A 20,300-nucleotide genomic window follows, 5' to 3' on the forward strand; every position below is an offset into this window, starting at 1 on the left:
GCTATGCCAACATATAACTTCATATGCAGCAACATCCATCCATCCATCCATCTATCCATCTTCTAACACCCTTGTCCCTAATGGGATCAGGAGGGGTGCTGGTGCCTATCTCCAGCTAATGTTCCAGGCGAGAGGCGGGGTCACCCTGGACAGGTCGCCAGTCTGTCACAGGGCAACACAGAGACATACAGGACAAACAACCATGCACACACACACTCACACCTAGGGAGAAATTAGAAAGACCAATCAACCTGACAGTCATGTTTTTGGACTGTGGGAGGAAGCCGGAGAACCCGGAGAGAACCCACACATGCACAGGGAGAACATACAAAATCCGTGCAGAAAGACCCCGGGCCTGGAATCGAAACCAGGACCTTCTTGCTGCAAGGCAACAGTGCTGCCAACTGTGCCACTGTGCAGCCCTGCAGCAACATTTGATTCACCATTTCCTCCTCTATACTGTGGTTGACTGAGTCCTCACAGACTGTCTGTACTGTAAAATAGTTTCAGGTTCTTACTTTTAAACTGGCATTCCTTAAGCTGAAGCTTCTGACTCTTGTCAGAAGCTTCAGGCCTGTCACAATAAATCAATTTATCACATGACAACTTAAAACAAATTCAATCATTTTAATTTGCATAATTTATAGTTTTTCTCTTTCTCCCAAAAACTGGATGATAAAAGTCTTCAGTTTGGTGCTTTGGTCTAATGAAGCCCCCCTTTTGTTTTTGAAAGACAATTTTGTTGAAAAAGACTTCACAATTCATCTGATTTGTTTTTTTCTGTTGTTTTGGATATTTAAAATGTCTTCCAGTTCAGTTAAATGTTCACTAAAATTTAAAGTTTATTCGTCTTTGAGAATGTGCTTTTGCATTGTTGTGCCTTTACCGTTATATTGCTTGAAAATTGTCTCAAAGCAACAATATTAACGTCGCAATAACTTTTGGGACAATTTGGAATTTGTTATTGTGACAGGCCTACTTATTTCACACTTAAAGGTTCTTGGGCTTTGCTACCAAAAGCTTAAGGAAACAGTGATGAGTGACCTTAAAATGTCTATTAATTACCTGAACTAACCTGAACTAACACCGATTGAACCTCAGGTGACTCGGTTAAGGAGTCAGAAATATCTTGCACAAGTTCAGTGCTTGGTTGTAGTCAGGTCTTGCGGAAAATAATGCGATATATTCTCACAATGTGAAACAGACCACTGTTTCTGACACAAAATAAAAGTTACGCAGAGGACACACAAGTAGGGACTGATGGTTTAATTCTTTACAACATCCCATTGCTATTTTGTAGTAAACCGTTTGTTACCCATGAATTTAAACAATGGTATCATTCTATTTTTTTTTTATTGTAGTCAAGAATACTTCATAAATTGTGGTGATAAATTGTCACAAAAATGCTCAAAACCCACATGGGTTTCGGCTCAGTCATGAAATTTTATCTAAGCGCTTATTACACCCTATTCCGATTTATTTCAGTTCTGATGTTGCTTGGTCCAGCTGACTCGTAAAATACGGCAGACTACAACCTCAGATCCCACCGAGTCGACCTACAAGTGACCTCCTGCTGGAGTATAACGCTTTCGCTTGTCAGCAGGTATTAAAAGTATGGATAATTAGTTTAAATGATGGGTTGTTAAAGTGGGTACAAAATGTCCGTGTGGTAGGTACAACTTGAAAGATATAAAACAGCAAAAAGGACAAAATCCCAAGCTCTACCTTTTGTTCCCAATGAAGTTATTTCAACTTTTTAATGCTGTTTTAGTTGCGTGGCAGAAATCTACTGACTGAGGGAAGTAGAAAATGAAAATAGCCCAGTTTGAAGGTATTTAAATTAACATTAGATGACATAAGATCATCGATTTGCTTTTTTTTTTGGTTTTTTTCCCCATATATTTCACACAATAAAAAGTAAAAACTGAAAAAAAAAATTAAAGACGAATACTTACGCCAGTAACAATAGCAATTTTGGCTTCTGAGACACCGATCCAATACACAACATACCTATCAGTTCATTTCTGCACAGTTCATTTAAGCCGATTTATATTCGTAGTTTAATCCGCATTGCTGTCAGGCAAAAACTCTTTTCGGTTCTTCTGATGTATTGTTTTTCAAAAATGTCCTTTTAAATTAGAACCGCTCTCTGAGTCACAAAACATGTTTTGAATATTGTGTGGAAGTTGACGTTTTCTTGTTCTGAATATGAATTGTACAGTTTTGACATTTACAAGGTCGCAGAGTTTCAGTACACAAAAGAAATACAAAAGCGTCGATTTCTACTGCGGCTAGTATAACTAATTATTCTGGTTGTAATAAAATCAATTTGAATTTATTATTTGTGATTAAGGTAAAAAAATAAAAAAAAATAAAATAAGTTTAGTTTTCAGATAAACTGGCCTGGCATATCAAAAACACAGACTGAGAATTTGAGGATTTTCAACACTTTGTTCCCATCTCAGTTTTTATACGAGTAGCCGTGTGAAATGGTTATTGTTGGTGTTATACATTATGGTGTATGGTGAATTATTTCAGATTAATAATTACCAAAAATGTCAACACACAAAAGTGATTTAATAAAACAAACAAAAAAAAAAAACAAGAGTTGAATATTTATACTAAAAAGGAGAATGGAGCTCCAACTTTAAAAAATCGAGAAATGAGTTGATATGTTACATGAAATTGAAATAAGTCTGTCTTAATGTTTGCTTAGCATGACAACTTAATAAACTTAATATATTTACTTGGATGAACTTCATTCGATCAACTCAGGTTTTCTTCTTTCAATGCATCACAGATTTTTCTACTTTTTCCAAGTTGCAGCAGGAACAGTTGGCAATCAAACCAGAAAAAAAAAAAGAAAAAAGGAAGGAGTGGTCGAATCGGAGTGACAGACCTGTTTTAGCCACTGGAACCCATCACTGCAGTTTACTTTTCACCAATTTTTATTTTTTTTAAATCACTCCCATCCAATGACCTCATTGTCCCAGTAGGAGCGACAGATAAGTGAGTGACGGCAACAACCGCACCGGTGATTATAAATAGCTGGAAAGGCCGTTTCAGAACCTCTGGGAGGAGAGAACGTGTTGTCTTACACACACAAACATTCGCACGCACACACACACACACACACCCCCACACACACACACACCCACTTGTGAGAGCACATGTGGAGGCTCAGTAGCAGCGGCAGCAGCCGGGCCGGGCCGGGCGAGGACAGCCCCTACGCTGGATCCGGATAACCTGCCTCTGTGTCCGGCCGTCAGCAACGAGTCAGTGTGAGTTATGCAACGCGTTTTCTCTGATCTCTTCCCTCCGCTGTCAGGTGCAAACTGCAGCTAATTTGTAAAAGAATTTCCACGCTCAGAAGTATTTGGCTGCTTTTTATTTTTTATTCTTAACTCAGAACCCTTCAGAAAGTGAAGCAATCTGGAAAAACAGAGCCGGGCGCATAAATAACAGAGGAGTAATATTGTGCTATGTCACTCATAAATGAATCTATTGCCGTCCTCCGGCCGACTCGTCCGGTTTTGATTTCTTGTAACGGTTTTTGTGCCGTTCCTCCTCCTCCTACCGAGGTGATCAAAGTGTAGAAGGAAAGGTTAAGGATATTTCACTAAAAGGTATGTGTGTGTTTTCAGGCTGGCTTCAAAGGCATGCACCATTAAGATTCATAACTGCAAGCTTTTGGCAAGAGGATGATAATAGTCAGAGCTGACATTTGGGGCGATAATGCAAATGTGATTTCCAATGCATAAAGACAGATAATAGTCTATTTTTGTAGGGAGAATGTAAGTGATAAGTGATTGCAGAAGACAGGAATTGCAAGTGGGGGGAAAAAAAATGAAGCATTCCTGTTTTAACTGTTTGATTATTTCAAATTTGTCAGTGGAAATAAAAGTGACAACCGGTGTAAGTTTAACCGAGGAAAATGATCCTCTTTCAGAAGCCAAGTCATTCTGGTATTATACTAAAACAACAACTGGACTGACTTTTGTTTTGTTCCAAATGGGTTTGTGAGAAGTAATTATGAGCAGTCAGTATCTTCCTTGATGTAAAACACCATCAGTGTGCTCTCAATCTGGACACTTGCAAAGCTTTCCTGACTGAAGCTAAGCTAACACTAAGTAGCTTCTTGTTTCATCTATAAATGAAAATACATTTCAAAATAGAATAGAATAGAATACCATAGATATGTCCCATCAAAATGTCCTAACTGGGAATTTTTCGCCCACTGAGTACACACATGACACTGGCCCTTTCTATCTGGTTTTGAAACAATAAAATAATAATAATCATAATAAGAAGAAAAATATTTGCTGCTATTGCATTGTCATTGTGTGACAATACAATTCTATTCTATTAAAACACACAATTTCCCTCTATGTGATGACAACGGCATCCTCTGCAGCTCATGGCTACCACTCAATATTGTCATATTTAATAACATGCATTAATAACACTAAAACACAACCTGATTTATATATATACAAAAAAACCCCAGATCAAACGAGCTTGACCTCCTGACCTTAAAAAAGAAAATTTTAGGATCTGTAATTTCAACATTTGTCAAATTCTTTGCCCAGCACAGGGACGCTCCCAGAAAATATTCATAAGCATCATCAGACCAGGCAAGTAAAAGTTTCACGGTAATTAAGATTTTTTTTTTTATGTATTTTTACATTTATTCCTTTAGTTTCACATTTATGTCTTGATTGATGTATTCTGTATGCCTTTGTATGAACTGAACATGACTCTCTGGAGTGGGTTTTTTTACAGGGGGTGGCCATTTCTCCCACCCCATTTACCTCTTACCGCCTGTTTTCGGGGCACCGCTTACCCAGCAGCCTACTGGCATGAGTTAGCTGCTCGTTAAAAAGTAGCACAAATAAGCACCTTGAATTTAACAAACAGTTCCCTGAATTCCTGATTGAGGAAGTGCCGTGAGCCGTGAAGTGTCCCTCAAGTCTCGTATAAACTCAGCAACAAAACGCAGTTTAAATAACAGGTCAGGTTATGCAAGCTGAAGCAACCTCTTTGAGCTTGTGAGGAAAATACTGCCATTATGTAAAAATATCTCCTCCAAAATGTCACATTGGCTTAAATCTTGTTTTTAGGAGATGTTGCTCTTTTTTTTTACTTTTGTGTGAATCTGCATGCATCCATTTTCCCTGCCACTTTGCTGCTGGTTTATGGACAATAAATCTAACATGCAAACATCACACTATGGTTGCATTTTGCAGTTAAGTGGAAGTTTTCAGTGATTAACAAGCACAGACTGTGGCAGCCTGTGGTCTGTAACAGCGACGGCTGCAGTGCAAATAAGAATGTCTTAAATGCATCTGGACAGTAACAAGTAAATAAACATGCCTGCAGTGTAAGCTGTCCCTAGTTTTTACAAAATAGATTTGTTTCCCCATTATTCTGAGTTTCTTACAGAACATTCCTATGTGAAGCAAATTACCGTATTTTCTGGACTATAGAGCTCACCTCACTGCAAGCCGCATCTACAAAGTTTGTTTTTTTAAAAACTGGAAACGTATATATATAAGCCGCACCGGGCTATAAGCCGCTGATATCTCCGCCGCTCTCGGTTTTCCACAAGGACGTAGCAGAGGGTTGTGTCCTTAATAAATCTGCTATAAAGGACGCAGCCCTCCGTCTCCAACGCCGAACCATGGATTGGTTCACGCCGAGCATATGGGCAGCGGCTATCGATCTGTACTGCCACTTCAAAGCTGTATCATATGAACTTCTTCGTGTTGTTTCCATGATGAGGGGGTTTGAGTTTGAAACCATTTCTCTGTCGTGCCTGCTGCTAGCATGAGCTTGTTCTAAAAATGAAAATTAGCGCTTTCTTCTTCGATTTCCAATTTTGACTTCTAGTGATTCACTTCCTACTAGGGAGCCCCCTGGTGGTTGAAGAAAAATCCACAGAAAAGCTGCACCGGGCTACAAGCCACATGGTTCAAAGCGTGGGGAAAAAAGTAGCGGCTTATAGTCCGAAAAATACGGTAAATCCGTTTTTGACTTGCCTTACATTTCCATCAAATGGTAACATGGGTCTTTAGCACATTTCCTGTTCAACATTACATTCTGAGGAATTTAAATTGTACTCATGATCATTAATGTTTATCATAAATGCCCAACTACAATGTGAGAGAAGCTTAATTATGCCTGACTCACCATGCTATACAGTCTATTGTGACTTAATTCAGAAATAATCTGATGAACCAAAACAAAATAAACAATATTGCTTTTATCCGTCAATTACACATTGAACCATTTCACTTTAGGTCACTCAGTATGTCCTTTGGCAAACTGTGACCTCTTTGATCCATGTTTTGTTCAGCACTGGATCATTGGCTTCAGATAATTGTCTTCTAATTGTTACAGTATTCATTCACAGGTTACAGTATTCATATTTTTAGGCATTTTGGCTACTTTTCAATTCCTTTTACGATTCGTTTTCTGTTTTCTACTCGTCATCTGGTTTTGGTTTCAGCCTAAAGCGCGTGAGATCATTTTACCTCCTCGTCATTTTTAGTCATTTCTTGATATGTTTTTTCCTCTCCGGTCAACGTTTCGATCAAAGCAGGTTTGTGTGTGAGTTTTGTTTGAAATGACTCGTTGCACTTTAATTTTCAGAAAGAACTACGTCAGCGTTCAGAACATTTTCTGACGTCATTCTCAAATAAGAGCCCAAGAATAAGAAAAATAAATTACCTGGCTGATTGAATACTGCTGTAATTCTCAATTTTAACTAATATAATTATACTAAATAAGCAAGATTTATGTATTCCGGCTTCAATAGTTTCTATGCTAAAAACTGTGACTGGATGTATGATGAGACTGAATTCCTATAATTAAAATCACAACTTTAAATCGATAACAGACAATAAATTCGGTATCGGAGTAAAACAGATTTTTAAAAGTTTCTTTCTGTTGATATATAAATGAAAAAAATAAATAAACACCAGTTTTATTAAACCAGCTCCAAACTTTAGCTTTGTTCAAACCCAAATTTCCACACTGATAAGGAAGAACAGTTCTCTTTCAGGGGAAAAAAAAATCTCATAATTTATAAAAGACGGATAAGGAATTTCAATTACATAGTGGACAGAGAGATTTTGCCTAAGAACATGCACTGTAGATGTGCATAAACCCCAAATTGGATTAGAAATTGCTGGCCAGGTGAGGTAATGCTGTCTAAATGTAAAAATAGGCCTTTAGATGTAAAAACCTAAATCAAATTTAGCTGCCAAAATGAAAGCTGATCTGCCGAGGCAAAACGGCTCAAATGTGAGGATTTTTGTCTGAAATGTCGTCAACAGATTTGCCAGAAACGATTCTTTTTAAGTCTGAGCTGCGTCACGAAGCGAGTCCGTGTAGACGTCTTGGCATTGGGGAACCTCAGAGGGCCAGGTCTGGGGGGCCCCGGTCGGCTCAGGAACCAGGAGAAGGTTGTTTATAGAAGCGGAGACGTTCAGGAGGAACGTATCTCCAGGGCTGATCCCAGGAGCCGCGCCTAATTAGAAACAACTGGTCGAAATTCACTTCAATGGCTCTCTGCAGATCTCTCTTTTTATGTTGCTTGGCTGCTTCTGAGCGTTCATCAGCTGCACCTCCAGGCTCATCTCCATCTCATAAGACTCCCCTGGCTGCTTGATGTTTGTGGATTTCATGGAGGGTAAAAAGAAACTTTGGGCCTGCCACTTAACTCCCCTGGGTTATCTCTTCTCTCTCTCACACACACACAGTTCAAATAGATATTTACTTACTACAAAAAATGTTTTTTCTTCTTTATATCAATAAGGAGTCTTTTTTTTATTACTTTCTTTAGATTAAAAAGCTTACATACACTAAAGGTCTCTACTTTTAAGCAATCTGAGAACGCCCGCTTCATGACGTCAGGGTTTTACAAGGTTCTGATTGCTTAACTCGAAAACTTTGAGTACATTTGAGACACGTCGTGGATATATTATCCAAAGGCACACCCTGAAAGACACTGGTCTAACTTCCTCAAGCGGAGATGTTAAAGGATGCTTTCACACCTATTAGTTTGTTCGACTCGTTTCGATTGGGGACTTAAATTGAAATGTTTGTCCCATTTGTCCCAGGCTACCACTAGGAATGATAGCCTGGTAAAAAGCAGCCGCTTTGCTTCATACAGAGGGTCTGGACTCTACTGAGAAACGGTTTCTTTCTTCCTGAAAGAGTGGACTTTATTGAAATTTCAAACTTTACCCAATCGTTAACTTATCCAATGCACCAGTTCGAGGCTATGAAGCTTACCGGAAATTGCCTGAGCTGTAAACAACCATCCTCCACTGCTAATAGAAAGGTGCAGAGCCAATCAACATGGCCGTTAATGTTAACTCATTATTTGGAAGCGTGGCCAACATGGACGGAACGACTTCAGTCACTTCCTCCAAGGCCATTGCTAAACTACGTTTACACCACAATTCTAAAACTGCGCAGAAAATCTATGTAATTGTTCACGACTTCTTCTGTTCGCCGATTGGTCCGGTTGAAATTCCACAAGAGAAATCCACTTCCATGGGAGAAAGCCCAGACCGAGCAGTGAAGATGCATGAGAATTGAGCGAAATTGCATTGTAAGGCAATGGCAAGGAACATCATGTGAAAATATTGAAGCAACATCTCAAGACATCCCACAAACCAGTCTTCTGTTTGCACAATGAGCCTAAAGGAACCAATAAATTAGTTGCAAACTGGTTTAACAACAAAGTCAATCTTCTGGATTAAGATTGTCTTGAAACCTCAGTAACAGAGTCATGTCATGATTAATGGGCCAAAATCCCAGAAGATTATTGTGAAAAACACACGAAAGAATATTCAGAAAGTTTAACCAGTTACACAGTTTAAAGCCAAGTCTGCCAAATACTATAGAAATGCATGTACATTTCTTACTTTAATGAAAGCTACAAACAAGTATCAGGATTCTTTCTCTCTAATAATGGAAATCATTTTGGAAATGATAACCTACTGGAACCGATTACTCAGATTTTATGTCGGGCAGTGAGAATAAATGCTCGCCTTCTGTTACGCCGTATGTAAACATCTGGCCTCAGCTGCGTTTGCACACACACGCCCACCCCCCCCCCCCACACACACACACACACACACAGGTCACGTCTTGAATCAGCAGGCTGCAATCACACACGTCAGGTCCAATCTGTTTCCAATCGGCTCTGAAACTTTTATGTGTTTAGACCTCGCCCTGTTGCCTCTGAGAAACATTACGTCATGAGCCTTTGTTTTACTGTAGCCGCACTGTAGGTGCTTCGTGCCGCTTTAATCTCTCACTCCGCTGCCATTTGGAGCGCTCACTGAATGAGCTCACGCTAAAACAGGAAGGAGTGTCGGCGACGAGCTGTTTGGGTCCAGCTCCGGCGTTTCTGAACGACGTTTTCTGCCTGTCACGGTGCGATGTCTGCGCGGTGATTTGCACGTTTGGCAGCATCGCTTCTTGGCACGAGCGCACCCCAGACGTGAACCCCTCCGAGTTTTCAGGTCGGCCTTATCCTGTCATCAGACCATCTGAACACGAAGTTCCTCATTCGACTGGCATCCGAATGTTCCCTTTTAAATGAGCACTGGCAGCCGGCGAGCTCTCATATTTGAACCAGGTGATGGAGTTTCATAGCAAAACAGTATTACTCATAATCTAGACTAAATAATCACAGATTCCACTTATCTTTGCAATTTTTTTTTTTTTTTTTTACACTGTACATGATTTTCTAGCTAAAAAAAAAAAACGGCTTTGTTTTTTTGCTGGAAAGCTTTATTATTGGGGCGATATCTGATAGGAAAAATGTTGATGTAGAATTTGAGCGAGGTCTGCGGTATAATTTAGTCAGAGATGTAGTGAGATTATGAGGGCTGACACTGTTTATGGTACATATGCAGAGGATAACGGTGGAAGACCTGAGCGGAGCTTAAACCTCGGATGAGGCGCTTATCCTATTATTAAAATGAAACAAATCAAGGAGAAGACGAAAATAAACCATCAATGGTCACTGCAGAACTAATCTGACGATGTAACTGTAATCCCTGGATTTTAAAAAAAAAAAAATCATTTTCCAAAACATTCCTTCTGCTCCGAGAAGAGATGGAAGCCATGCTGAATGAATCTTGCAAAAGAAATATATGTCCACCCTTTGTCTCAAGTTGCAACCACAACATATAAACGTGACAGAATCTGAACAATTAACATCAATAAAAAGCTGTTAAGGTGGGGGAGTTGATTTGATTTTAGCCCCTTTACTCGTACCACAAACTAAAATCTAGCGGAGAAGTCAAATACTTCTACCAATTTATTTATAAAGGAACGTCGCACAAAGACTCCTTAATCCATCGCTTAAAAATAAAAATGATGCTTCGTCATGACGACAATGAACTATTCGATAGAGTTTGCACACCCCAAAACATGACCTTTTGGTTTGCGTTGTTATTTTTGCTGTTTGAACTAGCCTTTTTTTCCCCCCCAATGATGGTTTCATAAAACCTCCAAATCTGTGAAAATAATTGGAAAAAATTATTTAATGCAGTTATATATAGTGTAATCTGGTAACTAATTACACTTTTAATGCAAAGTTGTACTAAAAGTTGCATTAAAAGTCAATTAAGTGTCAACTTTGCGTGAAAAGTGTAATTATGACAACAGTAATAAACATTCATGAAGACTCCTTCATGTTCATAACACATTATATCATATTTATCATGTCAGTGTAATGCACACCCCTTCACATAAAGTGTAACCAAACAGTTTATACATTTTACTTTTGTGCTACCTTTGGTGGACTCTTACAATGTGCAGCAAAATGTATTCCCCTCCAAACAACAACGGTAAATATTTTTAAAATATATTTTACCCTCATTTTTTTTTATTGTCTCATTAAGTGCCACAATCAATCTTGATCAACTTCGAAGTCCATGTCGCTCCTCTGTGTACGGGAAAGCAGCGACAACCGTCACCTGCCTAAACTGACAGGCCGAGCAAAGAGGGCAACAACCATTCACAGGTTATCACATGAGGTGAGAGAATCTGTTGGCATGGCAACCATTAATTGTGGATACCAGAACTCTCTCTTCAACAGATGAGTGAAAAAAAATAAATTAATTAAAGTCAGAGGAAAAAAACACTTTACTTTTTGGTCCACACAAAAAAAAAAAACAGTATATTTTTTACAAAGCTAACACTAGGCTGCTAACATATTAGCCCCACAATGAAGCATGGTGGTGGCAGCATCATACTTCTCTTCACCTCGAACTCAAGTGCCCACTCAATAACATGTAACTAAATGTAAAATAAATATATACAGTACAGACCAAAAGTTTGGACACACTTTCTCATCGAATTCAATGAGAAGGTGTGTCCAAACTTTTGGTCTGTATTGAATACAGACCAAAAGTTTGGACACACAGTTGTGTCCAAACTTTTGGTCTGTACTGTATAAAGCCAGTAGACACAAACCACACAGACTGAATAAAAAAAAATAAAAAACCTGTGATGATGATGTAGTGTGACAAATTGTGAAAAGCTTCAAAGGGGATGAAAACACTGTAATGCACTGCACGTTTATTTATTAGATTTTTTTACGGGATGCATATGTTAACCGGATTTATGTGTGAAAAGATTGCAGAAACAGACCTGATATGAATACTGACATGATGGCGGTCGCAGAGCAAACAAATTCAATTTCTGGCACGTTTGGATACAAGCAGCTGATTAACATTAGAGCTAAACAGAAGGTCCAGCTGCGCGACACATGTAGCGGTTCTGCACAGAAGACAAAGAAGATAAAGTGGAACAGCAGTTTAAGCAATTTGGTGCTTATGTTAGATGAATCTGCGCAGTGGAAATAAAGCGACAGAGGCACCGTCCGCCATATTCTCCTAAAGAGCAAATTTATTTTGGCTTCTTAAACAAGAAGCAGAGGTACATGTAAAACGGATCAGCTAAAAGTTGCACTGATGAGCGTGTGGTTGTGAAATTATCTTTGTGTGTAACAGCACTAAATACAAAGAATATTTCAGTTTTCTTTGTAATTCTGGAAAGATCTCCAGGTGAAAGGCAAAAGGAATACTTAATTCTCCATAAAACGGAGGTTGATTAATAACATTTAGGAAAGCTTTTCTTCCGGTTTTGACTGAAGCTTAGAAAATGTTTTTAAGTGCTTTTGGGGCATCGGGACCATCTTGGAGCCAGATAGTTATTAAAATCTCAATATAAGGTCTAATTCAAGGACATGCACCTGGGCTCATTACATAAACTCATATTAACTTATTAAAATATCAACTAGAGCATTTCTAGTTTTAGGAGTTGTATTATAATCTCTACATAAAATGTCTCTGAAAGTTTAAATAGTGGTGCAAGCTTTTTTGTTGTTCCCCATCATTTTGTTTTATTACATTGCTAGCCATGTGTGGTTATTTTTTTAATATACAACAGGTTTAACAACTCCTAAAAAAAAAAAAAAAAGTTTTTTTTTTCATTATTCCACAAGCTCAAGTTTGAAATAAATTTCTGGCTCTTTGATTTAACCATAAAACAAACATAAAACAATAAATCGGCTTTGTTCCCGGGTTCACGAGCTTTCTTCTTGTTGAGTTTCGTTCTTAAGGGCAGACGTCCAAAAATGGCTCCTTTGGGATTTAAGGGCTGCCAACTAATCACTCATCAAACCTCGGCGGAAATATTTTACCGATCACAGATCTTAAAAACAAAGCTGTTCTGATCCTGGGGTGTTTGGTATGTTTCTGTATTTTTGATTATTTTTTTGTTGTTCCTTGTTTATGTTCAATTGGTCTTACCCTATTCAGCTTGTTTGTCTGAGTTCATTATTGTTGTTAAAGTGCCGCCATATTGGTTCATTTAGTTTAATTTCTTAGTTTATTCTTGTGTTCTACTCTTTGTGCGCTAGATCCGTTCCCTCTGGTTTAATTTTGATTTGATTGGTTCTTTGCCGTTTTCCACCCTCGCCTCAGCATTTCAGCTCCTGGTTTGTCATTCTTCATTGCTTCTGTTCTTCTGCTTCTGTTTCTGTCCTTTGCTTGTAAACCAACCAGCTGTGGCTAAAGGTGACGACAGGAACGGATCTTTAAGGAGAAAAACCAACAGTGTGATCATTTACAGCTCATCAACTGTAAATATCACGCATAAAGGGAAATGGAAAAATAAAGAAAATTCAACATTTTGTGCTCCACATTCCCCTTGAACCAAGATTTACCTTAAAACTCAACCAGTCTGCTTCAGGCCAGCGAGGGCTCACCCGAACCACGTCCGGTTATGAAAGCTCACTGCCTCTCAGATGAAATGCTGCAGAAGGGAAGAAGCTTTCTCGGACCACAGACCTAAATCCAACGACCAGCTTCCCCCCGCCAAAGAATGCTCTTGGCCTTCACCACTGGCAGACTGGGAGCGCGACGGTTTGCTGGGATGACTGGAGAGATCCCAGCTGTCCCTCCCTTCCCTGCCCCCCCCTTGCTTGTCTCCCCCATTTTTTTTTTTCCTACACGGGGAAAAGAATGAAAAACAAAACAACACATTCTCTCCCCTCCTCCCTGTCCGACTCGCTAGCGCGCGCTCCCCCCCGGAGACGCTGGACCGCCGGCGTCCAACAGAAACACCGAGCAGAAATAGAGCTGCTATTTCAGTCTGAACTGGGTGTTATTTTTAGAAAAAAGTGACATGTAACGTTGAATTACAACATCATAAGGTCACTCAATACACCCCCCCTTTTTTTTTTCTGCAGACCTCTTGCCTCCAAATCCATGACTCACTGCAAAGTATGCGGTGACGTTACCCCGAACTATACAATCCCAGGTCCTGATCAAAAAAAGGAAAAAAAAAAGAATTGATATTTAACCTCAGCGAGTTGATTCAATCAAAACCGGGCTAACTCGTGCTACTCGCTGTGATCTGGTTTCACTGAGCAATACTTTGATGCTTTCATCATGCAGGTAAAGAGCCGGCTGCGCGCACTGGCTCGCTCTCCGTTCGCCTATTATGGGCCACCGCCGTCAGGTCCTCGTTGCGTTTGACAGCTCGTCATAACGTTTGTTTACAGCACGTCAATGAAACACAACGCAAACCTGTAATAGGATAATGCCGCTGTTGGTATGCCAGGCTGAAGGCATAATGAATAATGCAAAAAGGTGAAGGGGAGGGGGATAAAAAAAAACAAAAAAAAAACGCAGATGCTTTCAATTTCCAACTCACTTTAGTGTTTCTTCCAAGCAGTGATGTAGTTCAGAATGAAAAGATAGGTAATCTGTAGTCTGGCTCTGCTAATCGACAACAGAAACAACAAGACCACCAAGGATCATTACTGCCATGTCTTTTTTTTTTTCTTTTTTTCTCCACAGGAAGATTTTATTTAAGTGAGATATCCTTTAGATTGAGGCTTACACAAAAGTTTCGACAGGAAATCAGAAATCTGTACAACTAAGTGGGAGAACAGAAAATCGAGGGATGTGAAATACAATAGCCTGTTAGGTAATACGCTAACGCAAACGGGTCGAGATATTACAGTCAAAACAATAAAAAAGTCACTGAAATGTGGGGGGGTAAAAGTAACAAACCTCCCCATTCTCCGATCTCCCTTCACCAGCCCGTTTGGAAGTTGCGCCGGTTTCTTCGTCACCCATATTTGGCTATCATTTGGTCCGTTGGTGACGGAACCTGAACATGGAACCTTTTCTTAGACACTTTAACAACACGGCTTTAAGAGAACCACGACCGCATTCCTGCTCTCTGGGTGAATGATTTAAAATCCTCCTGGGACAATTACTTAGAGACCTTCTGCTGTATTTACACTCACAGATACTTCTGAGGTAAATCTCTGCCAGTTTTGCACATCTGTCTAAAACTTTGTCCGTTCTTCTTTGCAAAATAGACGAATCTCAGTCAGATTGGACAGGAAGCAACAACGAACAGCACATTTTAAATCTTGCCCCAGATTTTCCATTACATTCAGATCTGGACTTTGACAGGATTGTCTTAGTTTTTGATAAGGATGTTTAGGATAGATGTCTTGCTGTAACATAAAACTACATGAAACAAATCTCACAGCATGATGCCGCCGCCACCCTGCTTCAGAGTGGACATGCTGTCCAAAGCGCATTGGTAGATTTCTTACTACATGTCAAAGTTGCTGTGAATGTTCCACTTTGGTCGGTTCTGACATTCTAACCAAACCTCGTCAAAAACAAATAAACCCTTCTTTCTATTAAATCACTGATTTTGCTGTGACTTTTAAGACGGTCATAATTATGACTCAAACTATTATGACTCTGACAGCAGTTGAGAGTGATAAACTATCCGTTTTCCAGCCAACCCACGGGTCAGATAGTAAACGTTTAAATGACAAATGACCACGAAGTTAATTTAAGGGCAACTTGGCTCATTCAAAGGGGGGGAGAGAAATAAAATCAGACAATGTTTCAGTGAAGTTGTAGCCCTTTGTTCCCCCTTGGATGTGGGCGAGGAGTTAAATGTCATTCTGAAGGGCCTCTAAGCTTATCTAAGACGGAGTAGGGCTTACAGGAGTCCAGTACTCAGAGTGCAAACAGAGCTGTAGGGAGTAATAATATACAAAACATACAACAGTGGGAAACATGCAACACTTGTTTATGTAGTCTACATTTCCACATTAAATCCAAATGGCACTATAAACATTAATTTAATCAGCCTCACGATAAGAGTAGTGGTATTACACCGGCGGCCGGAGCCTCCCACTTATCCTACACCTCTCATGTCTCTTCACAATGCCAGACTAGAGTCAAGCTCAACAGGGTCTTCTTTCCCCGCAAAAAAAATCCGTTAATTTTGTTGTTGCCAGAATTTCAGATGACTGTTTCATGTTGGAATATTTTTTTTTTTAATTGGCTGGAACTGATTATAGATCAGAACTCAAATGCTGTGTCTAACAAGAGGCATTAGCAATACAAACATGTTTTTGTGTCTCTCTGGCTTAGTTTGTAGTCTTGCTTTGTTAATTCAAAGAAAATGACCAAATATTTGTATTTGGAGGCCTTCTTGCAGCAAAACTCCTGCGCAGTATATTGCTGCAACTCCCATATTTCCAAGTAGGGTTGGTGTTCTCAGGCTGGAAAGCCTCCCCAGTTTTCCTTTGTGATGTCGCTTTTGGAATAAAGGCTTCCTCATTTTGTGAGTGGCTTTACAGTTATGACTGGTCTTGATGCGAATGATGACGCTCTAGGCCACATTTCAGCCAGCGCCTGAACAACGGTGGTAGGGTTGATTTTGTACCAAAAACAAGTTAATTTCTGAGGCAAGGAACCTGTTACCTCCAGGAGCGGCATAATGGCTGGACATTCCCATTGTGTTCCAATCATGGCCACACAAGAAGCAACTTGTTTGAAGCGTTGCTTCACAGAATTAAATGTCTTAGAAACACAAGACAAATAACCATGCATACACACACCTAAGGGCAATTCAAATTCCCTAATATAACCTAATATGCATGTTTATTTGTTTCTTTAGGTGGGGAGCGATCTACGTACCTGGAGCATACTCACACTTTGCACAGAAAGGCTTCAAGCTCCCAGTAAGTCATTATCAGCAATTTGCTAGATGTGCAGTTATTGCCACTGGCAGTGATGATTGCAGCAGGAAGGAACCGGCTGTCAGATCTGCATTATGCAAACCAGCGTGGTGGCAGCAGGCTGTGTGAATTTTGCATCCTTTCCAGTAGTTGGAAGCGAACGCGAGGACGCTCGGTGTTCCCCCCTCCACTGCCACATGGGTAATTATCGTGCAGGAAATTGGACGTGAAATCTTCGCGTAATCATGGATCTAAAGTGTAGATGGAGCCGACAGCAGTGAAGCAAATTGCAGCAAGTGATTCCAATTACTGTTTATGGAACGCAGCTGTCTTGAGCTGCGTGTGTCGGTGAGTGGAACTCCGAGGCTGGCGTTAAAGTTTTAAAGCCCTGCGAAACACCAGAGCTGCGTTTGAGTGTTTTCTTCACGCTCAAAGTGACGAGTCAAGATGTGTTCTAGAAAGCTGTTGCTATGTCTCGCTTTTTGGCAGAAGTTGGAGGCTTTGTATTCTGAGGTCAGAGAATTGGACGTTGGTTGTCAGTGGTTAATTCACTTTCCCTTTGCGCTGCGACGTCATGGCGAAACGATAACTCGCCTCTACGGGTTTACACAAAAACAAGCTTAAGGTTTGCCTTCAGTCGTGCACAAACCCCGTTTATCTGTGTTTATTTACGCACACCGAGTCGATTCATCCGCGTTACGGCCAGCAGTCATGTACTGGATAAGCTTTCGTCTCAAAACATTTGGATTTAATTATCATGGGGATATGATATCCAAACAATCTGCTTTCTCCCATTAATAACATGATTGCGCCGTCGTAGGGTGAGCCGAAGCCATTTCTTTTTCTTTTCATTTTTCATGTAGTTTCACAGATTTGGGCCTTGCGCGCTTACTATTATGGGCATTGGGCAAAACCCAGTTTAGGGTAATGACACAATTTATTTTCCAGAGTTTTAAAGGGATCTTGGCGAGGAAGCGTCCTGCTTCCACAGCCTGCAGGATTACAGCTAAAAAACACAAATAAGGCCCGTGTGACTTTCCCACATATCAAGTATCGTCTGCTGTTTTGCTGCTATGCATGGCAGCACGGTCGAAATGAGGAAAAGGAAACTGGACGGAGCTCATTGTGTCACTGATAGCTGTAATCCTGCACACTGAGGAAACGTAGGACCACAGCGGGGTGTCGCTCCACTGACAAGCAACAGAGAGGCAGATCTGCTATTAATAAAGACGACTGCAGCCGGTTTTGGGGTATGCTTGGAGAAGCGTTTCTCTCAATTATGATTCTTACCTTGCTTGACTTTGTCTCTACCAGTGTTGCACATCTTTATACCGGCTTCGTTTTTTGTTGCAAAAATAGCTTAAATTGGTCCAATTGGTTGAAGAGTGTCTGTGAGCATCAGTTTCTAAGTCTTACCACAGCTTTTTGTTAGATTGACTAGAAAAAGTGTAACACACTATGCTTTGATCTGATCTATTTTATGGATGGCTGTATGTTTAGGATTATGGTTGTTCTGGAAGGTAAACCACTAGAGTCCCATCCTGTCAACTCATCAGGTCTGACCTCCTTCCCTTTTCCTGTTAAAGAAAAGTATTCCCCATGGCATGACGCTGTGGTAATGGTGTTTAGTTCAGCACTACACCTTGCAAGTAAATCTAAAAGTTCAGCTTTAGGCTCATCTTTTGATGTATTTGGCTTGAAACTGACTTTTTATGGCTTTCTTTGTACCATTGTTGTTACAAGTCATCCATACAGACCAGATTTGGATTTGCCCACCTGAGTTGTGGATCTCTTCAGCTCCTCCAAAGTTATAACGGGCCTCTTGGCTGCTTCTCTGATTTTTGTTTTTCTGATTAATGCTCTCCTTGCCCTGCCTGTCGGTTTGAATGCTGTGCTTTCTGCTATGCTTATTGATGCAGATTTTTCTCTGATGTTCTACAGCAAAATCTAACTAAGCCATATTTCTTCTTACAGTAAATCATATCGGTAGTCTCTATGGTCTCATTAGATGACTTCTGAGGGTTTAACTGGACTTCCTTTAGTGGTATCAGACTAAACGGGGGTTGAAATTAAAACACATGTCCCATTTCGTTCAGACTATTTGCTACATTTTCAAAATCATGTATAATTTTCCCTCCTTTTTACAAAAATGCCAACACTATGGGTCCAACTTTTACCTACATTGAGTCCGTTAGTGCTGATGTCTACTTCTATTGTTCCAATCAAAGCATGCAAGCTCAACTGTGTTTCATTCTGCTTAGACTGAACTATACAAAAGTGAGCTTGACTGTCTCTTTTCTGATTTCCATGCGATTCAGTGCCAAATACGTTTGTTTTTTCATCTCTCCATTATTTTGTTCTTAAGAAGCTCTGCTCTGCTCACACAAACAGTCTCTCTGTTCAAGCTTTGCTAACAATTTACAACCAGTACTGTTACGTTTGCGTGTTGTACTTCTGGTAAATAAGTCTGTTTTGGTTTAGTTCATTTGATTTTTTTACCCCCCAAATCTGCGGTGGAAAAAGCTAAGATAAAAGCATCGCCTTGTCGAGTTTCACTAGCAGGCGGATGATTCACAACACAGATGATTCACAAATCATTGAAAAAGACTTGGATGTACTGTCAGTATTCAGGGCATAAGCTGAGTGCTGTGCTCATATTACAAAGACTTCATTTGATTGGCGTCTATTTATTTCGTTGGTCATCTTAACCTGCTCGCTAGCCTAACATCAGCATCTTTATTTATTGTGTCGTTTATTCTCACATCGATCTTTACCTCATACAATGTAACGTAATTGCTGAGTCATATTTTGAATGGCCGCTCTAACATTTGGTTTCTGTTTGCTGAAAAGGCCCAGAGGAGTGTCTTGTTATCTCGCACTAACAAAGCTCTCTGGTTTCTCCTATTTTCTTAACACCGGCGTGTGCCGATGCTTCCTCTCTGCTTTTGCCTGGCAGCAGCCTGTTCAGCGTTCTGTGTCACAGATAAGCGCACGCCGTGCACCGGGGCACGGCATGCAAACGGCATGCATTGCCGCATGCAAACGCGGCAATGACATATTGTAGCTTTGTGGACGGTCTTGTCAAAACGCAGACTGATTGCTCCGCAAAGGCACACAATGCAAAACTCACTACTCATACAAGAAATTTGAAAAGAAAAACAATTAAAGCAATACGAAGTTTATAAATATCAGTTATCCCCTAATTTAGTTTTGCTTCCAAAAAGCTAGATTTATTGCTAGTTTGTCTAGACTTTTTTTTTATAACCCCTTCATGCATGGATTATGATCCTTTATGTCAGGATTTTTTTCCAAAGTGTTTTTGATTTTCATAAGGCGGGGGAAAAAAACATTTGTAAAAAAAAAAATCTTTATGTGATCAATTGTAATTTTCTCCAAATACAACCTTGTTATTTGGAAAATACATCAGTGGTATTGTTCTTTAGGAGTTACTTCATGCCATAATGTATATATATATATTTTTTTTTTTTTTTACCTGCCAGAGTCGTCTACAGCAGAAGGAGGGACTGGGTTGGTCGGCATGCTTTTTCGTCTTGGATTTAACAAAAATGTTCTTGGACTTGCAGTGGATGGCCAGTAGTTGGCAGTATATTGTATGGCACACTAGTTGTCCACTTCAGTGGTCTGTGTGCATTTATAATATTAAAAATCCACAAGAAACACAAAAAAAGGCCTTTAGAAAGCT

At 39.9% G+C, this 20,300-nt stretch overlaps 1 protein-coding gene across 1 annotated transcript in view; it reads left to right on the forward strand.

Moving 5' to 3' along the window:
• The first annotated feature begins 3,201 nt into the window (after nt 1-3,201).
• The window catches only part of myocd (myocardin), a 140,675-nt gene continuing 123,576 nt past the window's right edge, over nt 3,202-20,300 (forward strand). Inside the window, exons 1-2 of the mRNA XM_032573480.1 lie at nt 3,202-3,281; nt 16,537-16,600. The gene's annotated coding sequence lies outside the window, so the exon portion shown is untranslated. The remainder of the gene's footprint in view (nt 3,282-16,536; nt 16,601-20,300) is intronic.

The sequence above is a fragment of the Xiphophorus hellerii genome, chromosome 10 (assembly GCF_003331165.1).
Source record: "Xiphophorus hellerii strain 12219 chromosome 10, Xiphophorus_hellerii-4.1, whole genome shotgun sequence".
In the NCBI taxonomy this organism is placed as follows: domain Eukaryota; kingdom Metazoa; phylum Chordata; class Actinopteri; order Cyprinodontiformes; family Poeciliidae; genus Xiphophorus; species Xiphophorus hellerii.